We start from the raw sequence: 18,520 nt of genomic DNA on the forward strand, positions 1-18,520 counted from the left end.
GTGCGTCGCTGACAGGTATCCCCAGTTCCTCCGCTATTTGGTCCGACCATCGTTTGGGACCTCTACCCCTAGGCCTTTTTCCCTCTATTTTACCGGTCACCACAAGGCGTTCCAAATTGCTGGTATCCCTACGTTCGACTATAATTAATTGAAATTATAAGCTTGTACACTATTATGCTTCTGTAATCACAGATTTCGGTATTATTTTCCTACCTACGCTGATAGCCTCGAGAGGCTATTTAAGTTTCGCCTTGACGTGTAGGGTTCAACCTGACAGAATTGCTAACACTAGCCCTAGCAAGAGCCGTGTTTGGCTGAATCTACTACCGGGTCGAAATCGCGACCCACTGAGAAGATCCGGCGAGAAACTCAGCGGGGGCAACTCGTCGCTATAAGTGGCTTATGGGTTGTAAAACGTTGTATTTCTATACGCTTTTTAAAAATTACCGATGCAAACACGTTTTGACGTTCATTTTTTTAATATTTATGCAAATTTGACATATTATTAAACAAGTTTCTAGAATAGTAAGGAGTTTATCCATAAATCTGAATTTATCGAATACTTTGATCTGTGTGACGAATTTAAAAAAAAAGTGGTTTGTGTCTATGGGCACGCACGCCGAGCTCTTCACTGGAGTCGAGGATTTCGCCGAGGACGGTGACCGGTGCTTGATGAGCTTAAAAGCATCGAGAGTCTGGGGGTAAAAGTCAAATGCTGCTGCCCACACTCCGGTGTATTTTTTTATCGCCTCAAGAAACCAGATGATTGGATACCGACCATTAGCAAAGCATTATAGAAATTACTTAAAGTGTATTGACCGACTTCCCGAATCGAAAATCATAAATAGATTATTATATTTTTTAAATATACTTCAAAATGACACCATAGTTTTTTCTTAATTGTTATCGTAACTTAACGTAAATTTCAATAAATTTGAATTAATAATACTGTAAGAAAAAGTGATTTTATTGTAAAAAAAACGTGGGGTGCACGGTATCAGTAGTTATAAATATTTTATGAACAGGTATGAGTAGAAGGGTTATTTCGATAATATCCTGAAAAGCACACCACGCTTTTTTACAATAAAATCACTTTTTCTTTAAAAATTCATAAATTTTCTATTAAAGCGTATTTTGTTAGTTTTTTAAACTATTATTTATTTTACATTTTGTAGTTGAATTTCAAATTTTGTTTTTTTCAATTTTTTGTTTAAATATTGAATTGTCCTCGATCCTTAATAAGTATACAAAATTTCGAGTTAATCCGACGTTTTGAAGGGGGTCAAAATCATGTTCAAAGATTCCGTTACATACGTACGTCTGAAGCTAATAAAAGCGTATTAAAAACACGTCAATCCGTCGCTCGGTTTCGATGTGAACGCAGGACAAACGAAAAGACAAGCACACTTTCATATTAGCTGTTAGTATGGATGGCCGTTCCAATTCTGACTTGAACATCAAGTATCGGTCGGTATTCACGCGGTAATTTTTACGGGCCGTGAGGTCGTTCACCTGATTGCACAATAAAAAGCTCATGTGCTTAATGATAACAAGGAAATTCGAAGGAAACAAGATCACATTTATTTTCACGCTTTTTTTGTATGATATTTCGTTTATAAATACAATAACAGGAAGTCAGTAATAAAACAATTAAAAAAAAAAAAACTCGATTGTATGTTTTTATTTATTTATTGCTTAGATGGATGGACGAACTCACAGCCCACCTGGTGTTAAGTGGTTACTGGAGCCCATAGAAATCTACAACATAAATACGCCGCCCACCTTGAGATATAAGGTTCTAAGGTCTCAGTATGGTTTTGTATGATATTGATATGATTCTCAGGTAACCGGAAGTCTGTAATAAAACAATTTTAAAAAGATTTATTCTCGATTGTATGTGAAGAGGAAGACATGGATGGAGTGTGTGAATGACGATAGTGATAGAATAGAAGAGAATGGATAAGAAATTTTCGCTGTGCCGACCATACTTAGTGGGATAAGGTGGAGACAAAGTAGTATGAACAAACATTCAATAAGTATATTGTGTCAGTTGGTATGGGGTCTTGTTAGCTAACACGGGTAGGTACCACCACCCTACCTATTTCTGCCGTGCAGGAGTAATGGGTTTTGGTTTGAACGGCACTGGCATGGTTGCCACGTAAAAACTGAGACTTAGATCTCATATCTCAAGCTGGGTTGTTGTTGTCTATTAGCTCCGGTAATAATCACTTAACGCCTGTGTGCTTAGTTCGAGATTTTTAACGTTCTCGATAGCGTAAAAGTTAACTCAAATTTGTATGGGGTTGGAATGTTTGCCTCATTTGCCGCTAGAGGCGCTGCCGCGCTGGGCCAGTGAGATCATAACATTTACAAGCTCGTAAGCGAAACATTAAATAAAAAACCTATGCAAATAAAAACAATACCTACACCAAAATCTGCCTCGAACCTCGAAACACGTGACCGAACAATATTCTCTAGCGATAAATCAACCAAATATTTCCATAATTATAATTAATGGACGTGCAAAAAAAAAAGGCTACAATTGCAAACGAGATTTTAAAATGGCAAGATTGACTTGTGACGTATCATTAATAATTTTACGTGTATGTATTTGATTGTAGTTATTTAATTGTAGGAGGTAAAGTAATCCAATGCACTAAGCATTTAAGAATATAAATAAAAAGTTTTTGATGCCAACATTCTCGCCTGTGTAACATATTGAAATCTGGTCCATTAGTAAAATCATTATCATAGTTAATACATTGCCAAAGAACTCTGGAGACGAGCATGACTCGTATCAGAGGTGAGAAAAAGAAACATCTAGAAAAACTTCAGTAACTGGATCAAATAAAGTGGACGGGCTATATATTGCCAAATATGCAGGAAAAGTGGAGGAAGATTATCACCGAATGGTACCTTAGAAACGGTAAGAGGAATAGAGGGAGGCAAGCAATGAGATGCGACGATGAGATAAAGGCTGCTTGATAGACAGCAATGGAAGATATTAGAGGAGGCCCACGCCAAGAGGCACATTGAACTAAGAGACATTCTGTAAACACATACATCAATTAAAAGTGCAGGATAAAGGACTGATTAATTGATTGATAGAGAAAGGATTCATAGAAATTGGTTCACATAGAAACAAGTTCTGAGACACACAAAAACGTACGAATTGAAAACCTCCCCCCTTTTTTAAGATTGGTTAAAAATGCGAAAGTCATGCACATTATGTTTTTAAAACTATATGCCGCAGTCTTATGTATTAATTGTTTGAAAGAACGAATCTACACTTCAATAATAATCTTATAGATAATGGTCAGTGGTTAACCCTGACTGATGAACCGCAGAATCCGGGTTCGGTTTCCGTTCGGTGTCAGTTTCTATGTTTGGATTGGATTTGTTTATTCTTGTCACAAATACTTGTTTTCGGAGCTCAACGATATAATAAAGAAACATAAATTACGAGTGTACGTCAGGTTAAATCCTTTAGGCTTTTTCGTTTCATCGTTTGAGTGAGTCTCATTTCAAAAGCAAGCAAGAATCACAGTTCTTGTGGTGTTAGCTTATCATACAACACAAGTATTTGACAGATGCTTGAGTCTCGCTAGCGACATGTTCAAGATGAGCTTGCATATACAAGTTCCGAACAACAAGTCAAGAGCTTGGACTACCACCGTTCCCGCGCTCTCGCAGTTAAAAATAAGTCATCCCAGCATCACAGCCTCAACAGGGGACCACCGTAGTCGGCTCACCGTGCTTCCTGGTTCTTCGGCACGCACCTCTACTACCTCATCACGCATAATCATTCATAGTTCACGATTGCGGAAGGCTAAGACATTGATTGACTTCAATCGAATACTGTATTTCATATTCACTTCACTGTACGCATTGCACGAATTTCAATTCCATCGAATCCAGTTCGTAAAAGGCAACATGTGTGCAAACAATCTTCGTTTCAATAAATTATCTGACGGTAAATTTTCAGTTTATTTGTTCCCGATTCGCAGCATTTGTTCAAACATTTGGCTTCACAGTTATAACTCGCGTGGATTCGGTAGGAGGTATTGGCAGACCGAGTGTTTGCGATCGTGATCAAGCGACATCGATGACACAGTTGCAATACGTGTAACAGAAAGTTCTGGAGTCTCTGGAGTTGAAAAACAGTTTTCTGCGATAAAGTAACAATAACGTAATAGGGAATTCGTTAATATAGCAACTGAAGACATTGCTGCTATCACAATCTGACATGAAAGAATTGGCTCAAAGAAAGTACGCACGGGTAGATACAGCCACTCTGCCTATTTCAATCGTTTCGCGGATCTTCTCAGTGGGTCGCGTTTCCGATCCGGTGGTAGATTCTGCGAAGCACTGCTCTTGCTGGGGCCAGTATTAGCAATGCCTCCCAGTTTGAGCCCGGAGAGCTCACCTACACGCTAGCCTCTCAAGGCTATCAGCATAGGTAGGAATGAAAAAAGAAAAAAAACAGAAATTGACAATTGTATTACGGCAAAAATACCAGGATAACCTCAGTTGTGCTTTATACAATCACATCAACGAACACATCTGTGAAGGCGTTACAGTAACTGTACGTACGTTGTGCGTCGCAAGTCAGTCGTGCGAACCGCGGAAAGTCCGGCAAGGTTGAAATAATTTAAAAATAACGGAATCTTATTAGTGTTACCGCAATTATTAATTCGCTCACGTTGTTCCGGGATTTGTTTTTCTGTTCTAGAAATTGAGCATTGATTGTAAATGTTTTTTTTTCATCCACCACAAATGTACACGATGGAACTATGAATCATAAGTCCACTTCTAAAGACTGCACACTGGTTTTTTTCCCTACCTATGCTGATAGCCTTGAGAGGCTATTTCAGCTTCACCCTAACGTATGTAGGTGAACTCACGGGACTCAAACCGGAGTGCTGCTAACACTGACCCTAGCAAGAGCAGTGCTTCGCAGAATCTACCACCGGATCGGAAACGCGACCCACTGAGAAGATCCGGCGAGAAACTCAGTGGGCTGTGTCTATGGGTTAACGCACTGATGCAGTTAAAGACTTCAATCGTTTGTTTGATATGGGAAGACGAATTTTTGTCTGTAAGCTTCAGTATCTAGGTCAACATCAGGTACCTCGTCAGTCTGTTTGTCTGTCATAGTGAAAACCCATAAAGAATAAAAGTCGTCGTGGCCTAAATGATAAGACGCCCAACGCATTCGTATCAAACGACCGTATTGGCGTTCGAATCCCGCAGGCGGGTACCGATTTTTCTAATGATAAACTAATCTCTTGCTCACGAATTATTTCCACGATTAAGGAATAATAAAATCGCGTATAATAAAAACGAAGACCGCAAAAAAGTTAATCTCTGCAAGATTTTAATGTTGTTATTACAAAAAGGCTTGATCATTATTTATGCAATGATTGTCTATTGAGTTTATGTATGTATATATGTTTTGTGAAGTTGTTTTCGAAATAAAAAGGTTTTAAGTTAAGTGGTCGTATTTCAAAATCGATCATGACGCCAACTCCATTGCAAGCCGACCCAAGAAGTTGCTCGTGAGTATCCGTTAAACAATGTATTTCCATAAGAAAATTTGATAGCTACTTCTAAAAAAAAAACTGACAAATGATGTCACAGTTCAATATCCCGCCATTACCACTGTTTATGTTTTTAAAAAAAAAAGCGTTATAACCATACGCATCTTAATTTCAACATAAATGAAACAAATATTTTAATATAACTTCCGGAGATATCGGGTTTTGTAGCACTTAAATAGTTCTAGTAAGTTCTGGAAGCCCTATTCTCGAATGAGCGCTTTAATTTAAGATAATTTAAATTCCGATACGTTTTTTTCATAAACACAGACATGAATACGTTTAATTTTGATGCCAAATTAACTCTTCCATAGCGGATATAAAGGTGATTCTTGCTTACAGAAAAAAATTATGATTTGTTCTTTTACGTGCTTCAGACTGAATCGGGGTATTTCCAGAGCGGATTATCGGTTCGTATTTTATGTCTGTACAATGCAACGGAAAACTACCAGACCGCTCCGACAGAAACCTTGATATAATGTCTTTTTTTGTTGTTATATTTTTACTTTTAACAACCAAAGTTATCGGTGGAAGATTCTGATGCTTTATGGCTTCATAAACGGAGGAGATTAAGGCACCAGTGATGTTGTTCACTGCTTAATTCACCCCTCGCTTGAGGCGATAGCGTTCACACCTTGGTATTAATCATTAAGAATGTTCTCTTCCATATTCGACCATTTTCCGTCTTAATTCAAGCTAATTTTACTAATTGTCGTCTATTAAATGAAATAGAGGGTAAATACCACAATATTCATATGTCATATATTCACGTCATTCAAGTCGTCGTGGCCTAAAGGATAAGACGTCCGGTGCATTCGTATGTAGCGATGCACCGGTGTTCGAATCCCGCAGGCGGGTACCAATTTTTCTGATGAAACACGTACTTAACAAATGTTCACGGTTGACTTCCACGGTGAAGGAATAACATCGTGTAATAAAAATCAAACCCGCAAAATTATAATTTGCGTAATCACTGGTGGTAGGACCTCTTGTGAGTCCGTACGGGTAGGTACCACCACCCCGCCTATTTCTGCCGTGAAGCAATAATGCGTTTCGGTTTGAAGGGTGGGGTAGCCGTTGTAACTATACTGAGACCTTAGAACTTATATCTCAAGGTGGGTGGCGCATTTACATTATAGATGTCTATGGGTTCCAGTAACCACTTAACACCAGGTGGGCTGCGAGCTCGTCCACCCATCTAAGCAACAAAAAAAAAACGTGTCCGCAAAGCCAAATATGACGTAATGACAATATTAATCTAATATGATTATGTCTAAAAATCGCGGAGACCAAAAAAAATCTATACTATAATCCGTCTTTATTGGCAACACCAAAAGTTGCTAGGTTTATTTTTCAATTTATTATTCATTGGTCTCACAGGTATTATTACGAAGACTATAAAATTGTTTTTATCATAGCGTCTACTCTATTAATTACAGGTAAACGTAGCATTCATAGAAATACAACTATGTTAATTCTAAGTACCATAAATTAGCAATGAAGCATAAGTATACTAGCATATCATCTATATTTGACGTCAATATTTCAATTTATTTGTTATGAAATTAGACGGTAATGTAATGAGGGTGCGTCCTAAAAGGAATTGGATAGACTGTGTGAAAGAGGAAATGCGAGAGAGGTTCCGTGTGAGTGCAGAGATGAGGTATGTTTTTTTCATTCCCTACTTATTCGCTGTTAGCTTAAGAAGGCTATTCCTAAGAGTCAGACGGGTAAGTTGTCAGTACCCAGGGAGGAAAAGTTACACTTTCTTCCCTGTACAGCGGGAGGAAAACCAAACTTTCGGCGTGGGTAGGAGAAAAAAAAATTTTGGTATATGTACTGTGTATATACCACTGAAGTAGGAAACCTATGGAAATGAAACGTCAACCAAAAATTCGTGCCACTGTGACGTCATCTGACCACAAAACATGGCGGTTTTAGTGCTGTACCAAAGATTTCAATGTTATCAGGTTTTATCGATAAACGTTCTTGGCTCATTTTACTTTAAATATTGTTGAGTATTATTTATTTGTAGAATTTATACTTTAATGGGAAGTAAGTAGGTATATTGTTATGTGCAAATATGATATGATTTAGATGGATGAAATCTAAGACAAGTTCGTCCTTCGAATTTCCCAAGTAAACGATATGATGATTTTTAAAAGTTGCTACACTGATTTTATAAAGTTGTCGTTTGTCGCAAAACAAAGATATGGCGTAGTACAGTGCCATCTGCCCATTTCTAGAATGCTAAATGTTATCGTATTTTGAGTACGTGTTTTTCTTAGACTACTACAATCTATTTTAATTGTTTTGCTGACTAAAGTCCGTAACACACTCTCGCTTGAGAGTGATTCAAATTTTAAACTTATCAAGGGACCGCGTGATAAAAAAAAATACCTACAGAACATTTATTAATTAATTACAAACGTAATTCCTTGTGACTTCCTTTCTAAAATCAGTTAATTATTAAATATTTAACGAATTTACAATAGTGTTTTACTCACTACGGAATAAAACTATTTTATTTAAATAGTTCCGAAGAGATTTTGTCGGTAGCCTTTTTCCCGAAATATCTAAGCAGAATGTCTAAATATGTTTTGATGACATATTTTAATAAGAGGTATTTATGATTGGTGTCAGGATCAATAGATTCCGACCGAAAAATGGTGTCCGATTTTTCGGATGAGGGCTTCATAATGAATTTAAATGTATATAGAAAATAGTTTTGGGGCATCGACTTTCTTGAGATCCTATAAAATATGTTTTAATTATTATTTTTGTATATTTTAAGCATGATAAAATAAGAAATTTTATTTAAGCAATCATATTAAATCGATATCAAAGTCAATAAATAATGTACAACCCAAAACAGACGGCCGAACTGACGTGACAATGACATTTGGCGCGCTAAACATGGCGGATTTTCGGCCTCATTAGACGGAGACGGAGATATTTACGTATAATCATGTTTCATTTTATGTACGCACTGAAATACTGTTATATTGTTTTCCTGCGAGTTAAAGTGCTGAGTAAGAACGAGATAGATATATGTTTATGTATGTGCCTTCAAAATGGGTGCTATTTATATAAGCAATTGTACGTATAGAACAATATGTCGTGTCCCTACTATATAGGTCTATGGTATATACGCATTTAGTAAAAAAGTGGTTATTTTATTATTACAAACAGACACTCAAAATTTATTTATTTGTATAGATTGGTATTTATGTAAATCGTGTAAATTGTTTATTCATTTATTATGTGCAAAGTAGCAACAATATTGTTGATATATATATGTATATTCATTTTAAATCGACAAGTACACCGCGCTTAATCTCTTTCCTGAAGTGATTCTTGTCTGATGGTTGCCAGGAAGAGATCGCTCTTAATTTAAATTTAAAATAAATCTGTCAAATCTATTAAGGACGACCTGATGTCATACTTAAATACTATCACAACTTAAATAATAACCTAGCTTGAACAATGCCAATTAAACTAGATCACTTCTTCGTCAAAATTCAACCATGAGCAACTGTTTGGTATGTTTATTAAATAAATGAAATCCTTTGAGACACCGATTCTGATTTTTTAAAATAATTTTTTTTTTATTTCATTTTTTTTTATTGCTTAGATGGGTGGACGAGCTCACAGCCTACTTAGTGTAAAATGGTTACTGGAGCTCACAGACATCTACGACGTAAATGCTGTCACCCACCTTGAGATATCAGTTCTGAGGTCTCAGTATAGTTATAATGGCTTTGCCACCCTTCAAACCGAAACGCATTACTGCTTTACGGCAGAAATAGGCAGGGTTGGTGGTACCCACCCGCGCGGACTCACAAGAGGACCTACCACCAGTAAAATATCTCTGAATACCTTTACCAATAACTCTGCCAATGCCGGTCCCAAGCCCGGATGAGAAAAGAGGAGGGTTGACTTGGATTTCGACCTTTCCACCGTAAAATAACCAACGCCAAATGTCTGGCGGCGGTTAATTAGCCGGTCCCAAATAAGGCTTCAGCGACCTGAAAGAACTAAATCTCTTCCAAAAGCACTGCCGTGGAAGGACGTGGTCCCTCGCCATGACTGTGTATTTTCCCAAGAAAAAATATATATAAAATAATTTTATATATATTTAGTTATACCTATATTTAAATTAAATAGGTTTAAGTTTAGAAGCTAAGGATCGCAGCAGATGGAGGGAAATCGTATGGGAGAAACTGATGCAGCGGGGGAGTCACGACCCTCAGTAATGAGGAAAACGACGCGAGGAGGAGGAGGTTAAAGTTTAAATAGGTTTAATATCCTGAAAAGCACTCCACGCTTTTTTACCATTAAAATCATTTTATCTTACACTATTTTTAATTCAAATATATTAAGATTAATTTTCTATTTTTTCGGTTGGATTTCTATAAAAGCGTATTTTGTTAGTTTTTTTAAACTATTATTTATCTTTCATTTTTTAGTTGAATTTCAATTTTTTTTATATTTTTTCAATTTTTTTAAATATTGAATTGTAATCGTTCCTTAATAAGTATACAAAATTTCGAGTTAATCCGACGTTTTGAAGGGGGTCAAAATCATGTTCAAAGATTCCGTTTCAAACGTACATACTAACATACATACGTCTGCAGCTAATAAAAGCGTATTAAAAAGAAGTATTTTATTATGTTTATTGTACTCGTTCGGATGTTTTTTTCTAAGAATGAAGTCGCGCTGCAAGATCTAATTTTATAATTCACGATTAAATATACATACGTCTGCAGCTAACAAAAGCGTATTAAAAAGAAGTATTTTATTATGTTTATTGTACTCGTTTGGATGTTTTTTTCTAAGAATGAAGTCGCGCTGCAAGATCTAATTTTATAATTCACGATTAAATATACATACGTCTGCAGCTAATAAAAGCGTATTAAAAAGAAGTATTTTATTATGTTTATTGTACTCGTTTGAATGTTTTTTTCTAAGAATGAAGTCGCGCTGCAAGATCTAATTTTATAATTCACGATTAAATATACATACGTCTGCAGCTAATAAAAGCGTATTAGAAAGAAGTATTTTATTATGTTTATTGTACTCGTTCGGATGTTTTTTTCTAAGAATGAAGTCGCGCTGCAAGATCTAATTTTATAATTCACAATTAAATTCATTATAACGATTCCAGTTTTTGTAGTCGATCTTTATTATTTAATCATCATTACAACGTGGCAGCTTTTTTTCCTACCTATGCTGATTGATGGCCTTGTGAGGCTATTTCAGCTTTTACTTAACGCGTAGGTGAGCTCACGGGGCTCAAACCGAGAATGTTCCTAACACTGGCCCTAGAAAGAGCAATGCTTCGCAGAATCTACCGCCGGATCGGAAACGCGACCCACTGAGAAGATCGGGTGAGTAACACAATGGGCTGTGTCTGTGGGTTAATTTACTCAATCGGTGCTTATGGGAACCGCTTGCTATTTAGCGGTTTTTTTTTCCGCTCTTGTAGGGAGACGAACTGTATGTTCGTCTACCTGATGGTAAACGGTTACAGTAGCTCATGGAAGTCAGCAATGCTAAGCCGCTGCCTAGGTTTATTATATATCGTTAAGATGCCACGAACTCAATATTATTTAGCAAGTTAATATATCTTTTGCAATCTGTCCGTTGAGAACATTTCGATAATAATCGAAACTCAAGCTGCATTTCGATTAAATGTCTACCAATATAGTGAAATTAAATTCATAAATATACATACAAATACACAATGTAATACAATAATAATTAATAATAATTAATTTAAATAACATAAAAACAGATTCCGGATACATCGCTCGCGCACTTAAATGTGTACACCGGAATGGTATTTAGAAAGGATTTCAATAATAGTACAGTAACAGGCAATAAATATTGCACATCGATATTAAGAAAGAGACAGTCGTCTGATTTTGTTTTTGTTGTAGAGCGTTATCTGTGTGCGACGAAAAACCAACATCCGGTCTTTATGGAGACTAAATGTCTAATAGGTAATGTGCGACAGATATAACGGTCTGCGAAGCAAATATTTTCCGTGTCTTTCCCAGGGTTGATGTGCAATATTTATCGCCGGATACTGTACTTAATATGGGGAGGGTTCATTCACCGAAAAATGGCGGCCATGTTCGACAAAATATTTACAAAGAAAAAGAAAGAAAAACAACTCGTAATTCTAAACAGTGTAAACACGTTTAAAAATAAAATAAAAGATAGATTTGGCCAATTAGTTATTGAATTCGTTTATATTCGTGACGGGCCTTTAGTATTTTTCCGCAAATTATAATTTAGTACGCAATCTCTTTGCACAGCGACGAGTGAGGCTTCGTTCCTCAGCTGGACAAATAACATTTAATTAAATGCCTAATTACTACAATTAATATCGTGATGATGCTCATATAGTTTTTTTTATTTTTATTACAACACATCTATACTAATACATAAATCTACAGTGGTTTTTACGGATGTTCCGTTATAACTACTGAACCGTGCATCCGATTGACTTGAAACTTGATATCCTTTGACACTTATTTTTACAATATAATAATTTTTCTTACACTATTTTTAATTCAAATTTATTAAGATTTATTTTCTACTTTTTAGTTGGATTTTCTATAAAAGCGTATTTTTTTAGTTTTTTTAAACTATTATTTATTTCTTAACAAGTTGAGCGCCATATAAAAAAATCGAGTATTTTCGATCAGGCCGCCGTGCTTACCGGAGAGTCTTATCTTTCTGAAATGTTCGGACCATGAGGGTCACCCGTGAGCATTTTAAAATATTTAAACTATATGATAAAAGTCGGTAATTTTTATCTTCCATGCAAATTATCGCATTTTATTTAAAATTGAATTTTTTTATTGCTTAGATATGTGGACGAACTCACAGCCCACCTAGTGTTGAGTGGTTACTGGAGCCCATAGAAATCTACAACGTAAATACGCCATCCACCTTGAGATATAAGTTCTAAGGTCTCAGTATTGTTACGACTGGCCCACCCTGCAAACCGAAACGCATTACTGCTTCACGACAGAAATAGGCAGGGTGGTGGTACCTACCCGCGCGGACTCACAAGAGGTCCTACCACCAGTAAAAACCAACTTTACATAGCCTTTCACCCTCGAATGGTACGCGAACTATCTTAAACTGCCGTGTTAAGTCGTAAGTAAGCTTAACATTCTAAACATTTCTTTAGCCATAGTTGCTAGATAAGGATGGTGGGTGATTGAGCGTAATGCCATATAAAGATGGGAGTCATGCCCAACAATGGGTGCCAAAGAGCTGACGATCATTATGATATATATTGGCAAAGACGTAAAGAAACTCACATCACTAAATAATCATATAAAAAAACTTAAAAAAAACCTTTAATTCAAAGTAAACACAAGTTTAATTAATATAATTATTGATCACAATTTTTTTTGTTTATTTAATTACGAAATAAACACATTTAATGTGTTTACGAATGAATAAAATTAAGGGCCGTTAACACTTTGTCCGTTTTTTTACCCACCAGTGGGCATAGCGTACTATGAGAATAACATTCGGGTCATGCCAAAATTAGAAAACCAGTAATTTTTATCAACCTGAGATTTATCGTCATCGTGGCCTAAAGGATAAGACGTCCGGTGCATTCGTATGTAGCGATGCAACGGTGTTCGAATCCCGCAGGCGGGTACCAATTTTTCTAATGAAATACGTACTTGAGAAATCTTCACGATTGACTTCCACGGTAATGTGTAATAACTTCCACATTGTGTAATAAAAATGAAACCCGCAAAATTATAATTTGCGTAATTCCTGGTGGTAGGACCACTTGTGAGTCTACACGGGTAGGTACCACCACCCCGCCTATTTCTGCCCTGAAGCAGTAATGCGTTTCGGTTTCAAGGGTGGGGCAGCCGTTGTAACTATACTGAGAGCTTAGAACTTATCTCATAGTGGGTAGCGCATTTACGCTGTAGATGTCTATGGCCTCCAGTAACCACTTAACACCAGGTGGGTTGTGAGCTCGTCCACCCACCTGAGCGATAAAAAATATTAAAAACATTGAATTTTTTATGCTAATACCAAACAAAACGGAATTTTAATTGCAAAAATAATTTCGCGTATTAAGCGAATTTTTTAAAAAAATTTTATTGGCTTTGTAGGCAGACGAGCATACGGCCCACCTGATGGTGAGTGGTTACCGTCGCCCATAGACTTCAGCAATGCCAAGGGCAGAGCCAAGCCGCTGCCTACCGCTTAATACTCTGTCGCTTAAACGTCTTTGATCTCTCAAAATATTAATTTCTTCCACGTTAGAAGTATAAGGTTCGGAATTAATGGTGGGAAAGTGGCGTGAGCACGCACGGCTAACAGAATCCTTTATCCTTTCACGAAACGGGCATGAGTTCCACGAGGATCCAACCTGTGTGCTTAGTGCGAGTTTTTAACGTTCTCGATAGCGTAAAAGTTAACTTATGTATGGAGTTGGAAAAGCGCCCCTAGCGGCAAACGTAGGCAAACGTTTCAACTCCATACAAATTGTTGTTAACTTTTACGCTATCGAGGACGTTAAAAACTCGCACTAAGCACACTGATCTTCCAAGACAGGCGATGGTTCACATAAGCTCCCGTACTCAACGCGAGACAGTCCGCGAACGCGCAATTCAAAGTAGTTTTACGCATTGATGTATTTTTTTTATATATCAATGTACCTAGTTACCCTTTTTTTTTTGAAAAACAGGATGTAAAAGATAACTTCTTTGTTGCGCGGTTTTTCATGTTCGAAATAATTAGTTGCGAGAACGTCTAACGCGTAAAATAATGATAATAATAAAATAAAAACGAACAAAAACGTGCGATTTGATGTAGCGAACGTAGAAAATTGGTGTCAATAAAAAATGTTGTTAGAACAATTGACGTAAAGTACCTACACACCGCGACTGTTATGGTTTCTGTGTTCGAATAGTGATACGCATCGGCTTCCCACGTAGGTAATTACATATATTGAGTGCTTGAAGACTCGACCAAAACAAATCTTTTATATAAAAAAGTAATACTCGAATGAATATTAAATAGATAATTGTATATTTTATGATACATTCCCATCCCCTTGCCTTCTAACCGCCATTATTGCAAATTCGAACGACGTATCAATGGAAAAAAAAAAAACGAAAAACAAAATGGCGGTTACCGCGCGTGTGGTTTAGCAAAGATGTAGTTTCAGCACGCTCACAATTCTTTGACGGCTTAAGACGTTTCAGCCATCTTATATCTAAATTTCTAATCTAAAACCTAATCTAAATCTAAAAATCTAAAAGTTTCTAAGCGAGGACGGATAGGTGAGCTCACGGGCTAGCACTAGCCCTAGCTTCGCTCAATCTACTATAGTATCGGAATTGCGGTCCACAGAAAATCAGGCGAGAGACTCAGTGGGGTGTGTCTATGGGTTAGTTCAGCTCTTCAGTCCACTGAGTTTCTCGCCAGATCTTCTCAGTGGGTCGCTTTTCCGATCCGGTGGTAGATTCTGCGAAGCACTGCTCTTGTTAGGGCCAGTGTTAGCAACACTCCCGGCTAGAGCCCCAAATCTCACCTACTCGCCCGGTTTCGCTGACATAGCATCTCAAGACTATCAGCTTAGGTAGGAAAAAAATAGTCGTATTGCACAAGATCTGCAGTCTTTAGCACATATGGTCCAGTCGTTTCGGACTCACGTAAATAAGGAACATATAAAATTATTATTTAAAATCGTAATATCTTTTTTATTGCCCACAGTAAAATTAATTGATTACCTAACAAGAAAGAAAGAAAAAATAAACGCATTAACAGAGATAATGCGTACATTTGTTCGAAGTTCATGTATTTTTTGCGATAGTAAAATTTGCTTTGTAACCTCATCGGAGATTAGTTATCTGAGTGGCAGCAATGATTGAGAGCTTATTAAAAAATGTTTTTTGTACGAAATGTAACTATAGACAACTAATAAATCGTTGTTATTTTCATTGTTAAATGAATTATTAGTTTGCTGAGTGCTTTTGAATTTGCTTTGTAACGTTGTTTTGTCTATAATTTGGATTAGCGTGATGATGTCGAATCTTTTTTTTTTGTTTCCCTTGTAGGTAGTCAAGCATACGGCCCTCCTGATTGTAGTGACCGTCACCCATGGACATCAGTACAAATACAATCTATACTAATATTATAAAGCTGAAGAGTTTGTTTGTTTGAACGCGCTAATCTCAGGAACTACTGGTCCGATTTGAAAAATTCTTTCAGTGTCAGATAACTCATTTATTGAGAAAGCCTAAAGGCCATAGGCTAACATCACGCTAGGACCAATAGGACCAAGCGGAGCACCAATAAAGAATGTTTCAAAATCGGGGTATTTTTCCCTTTTGAGAGCTTACGCTATATTATGTAGATATAGGCCAAAGTAACTATTCACGTCCACACGGACGAAGTCGCGGGTAAAAGCTAGTAAAAAATAAAACAATACTTTAATTACGTATATAAATGTGGCATATTAACTGAAATGTCGCTCAAACCAAATACCTAGCCATTTACCCGTCGATATGTGCGTTCATAAACAAAATATCCCCTTTAGCTAAAGGTAACAAAACAAAATAACACATAATAAATCTATATATATAAAAGAAAGTCGTGTTGGTTACACAATTTATAACTCAAGAGCGGCTGAACTGATTTGGCTGAAAATTGGTGGGGAGGTAGCTTAGAACCAGGAGAAGGACATAGGATCACTTTTTATCACGTTCCCATGGGATGTGACATAAATCGTGGTATAACAAAACGCAACTGACAGCTAAACGTAATAATATATTCTATGGTTAATTATAGTAGAATTTTGAAGTTGACCGGTTGATGTGACCGGAAAAAAAACCATGTGGCGGAACAAAGTTCGCCAGGTCCACTCTTACCGTCTTTACCATACCGTACCATACCGTCTTTACCATAAGGGCACACGGGGCCCGTGCCCAGGGCCCCCATTCTCGAGGGGCCCGGAAAGACCGACAATTTCTCTCACACGTTTATTCTCAAAACATTTTTGTCGGGCACATTGCAGTTTTTTCACAAATCAGTAATCAAAAGGTATTTACAAGGCATATACTATGCCTATAATAGAAGATTTTGCTCAACAGAAATCCCGAAAGAAACCACTATCGAAATCGTAACCAAAAAACCAGCAGCATTCTAATATCATTAATGACACATTATATCATACTGCATTTGATTACCTATAATAAATGGTCTCATACTCAGTTAAAAATGTTATTATAATTCGCTTTTTTTACTTTCCAAAAGGGCCTCAAATTCTTGTGTGCCCAAGGGCCCCATCCTAGTTTAAGACGTCCCTGTCCACTAGTATAAGATAAACAAAATAATATGTTCCCCATCTGGTTTCACGAGACATCGCACAAATAAACAACTAACTGACCTTTTCATTATGCGTAATAACGTACCTCCTCTTCCTTAAAATAGAAGAATTAAACCTCAATATCTTCACAATTAAATTTAACGAGCGATAAATCGTATGAATTCACAATCGATGTCGCGTCACGAAAAAGGTTTATATCTTGAAACAACATGGAATCGTAAACCGTCACAATTTTATAACTCCCGCGCAAAGACGGCTGCGAAACTAGGACCGAATCAAACGCACCTCGTGACGTCATTTGGGGCCAACTTTACTGGTGGTAGGACGTCTTGTGATTCAACACGTAAATACCACCACCCTGCCTATTTCTGCCGTGAAGCAGTAATGCGTTTCGGTTTGAAGGGCGGGGCAGCCGTTGTAACTATATTGAGACCTTAGAACTTATATCTCAGAGTGGGCGGCGCATTTGCGTTGTAGATGTCTATGGGCTCCAGTAACTACTTAACACCAGGTGGGCTGTGAGCTCGTCCACCCATCTAAGCAAAAAAAAAGAGAGGTGACAATTTAGAAAACAGGCAAGATATATGGAATAAGGCAGAAGTCAAATGCGCTTTTTGGACCAGAGACGCTCTACTCTCAATATCTCAGTCCACGATGCCGTCCGCGCAGCCGGGGATAGTTAGACCTAGCGCAGGCTAATTCAGGAGAAATATTCCGAGATACCACGACGATTCATCGCATGCGACGACGTCAGCATTGACGATTATCGACGCATCGATGCGATACATGATTTCCAATTACAAATCAATTGCGAAATTCAAATCGTACAAATAATCGTTTTTTCGTTAAAATATTATGTATTATTAAAATTTATGACGCTTATAAAATTTAATTACATTTAAGCATTTTTCGTTTGGCATATACAAAATAATAGCTCTATGAGCCTTGATATTTTACCTTACTATAATAGACGCGCGCCGCGGCTTCGATCGCGTCGAATTTGTCATTAAGGACGTTCAATAATCTCGATAATCGGTGTTTTAAGTCATTCTAAGCTCCCATAGTCAAAACCCACTGAGGTTCCCGTCGGATATTCTCAACGGGTCGCGATTCTGATTCGGTATCAGATTCAGGGAAGCACTGCTCTTGTTAGGGCATAAAAAACTGAATATATTACGGGAGATCGTGTCGTGCTCAATTCAAAGATTGACATTAGTCTGGCGGTACCCTGCTAATGTTACTGCCATTACCAATTCGAATCTGTTTTTAATGGCAATCCAACTCGAAACTCCTTAACGTCTCGTAGTCATAGTTAAAAGAAATTTTACGGCTAAGTAGACGTAATTAAAAGTAGTTTTACGGTATTAATCCGTAATCAATGTGAACTGTAAAGAATTCGAAACGTAAAAAAGAATATAATGACAGTAAAAAATTCGGGATTAAAGTGTAAAACTAGTTTTAATTATTCATGTAGGTTAGCGCTTTTTGTGAGTTCGCCTGGCTTGGTACCGTTTTCTTGTCTACTTCTGCCTTAAAT

General features: G+C 37.1%; 1 protein-coding gene across 5 annotated transcripts in view; it reads right to left on the reverse strand.

Moving 5' to 3' along the window:
* The window catches only part of LOC101740110 (scavenger receptor class B member 1), a 105,244-nt gene that overhangs the window by 28,553 nt on the left and 58,171 nt on the right, over positions 1-18,520 (reverse strand). The window lies entirely within an intron of this gene.

The sequence above is a fragment of the Bombyx mori genome, chromosome 23 (assembly GCF_030269925.1).
Source record: "Bombyx mori chromosome 23, ASM3026992v2".
Classification (NCBI taxonomy): domain Eukaryota; kingdom Metazoa; phylum Arthropoda; class Insecta; order Lepidoptera; family Bombycidae; genus Bombyx; species Bombyx mori.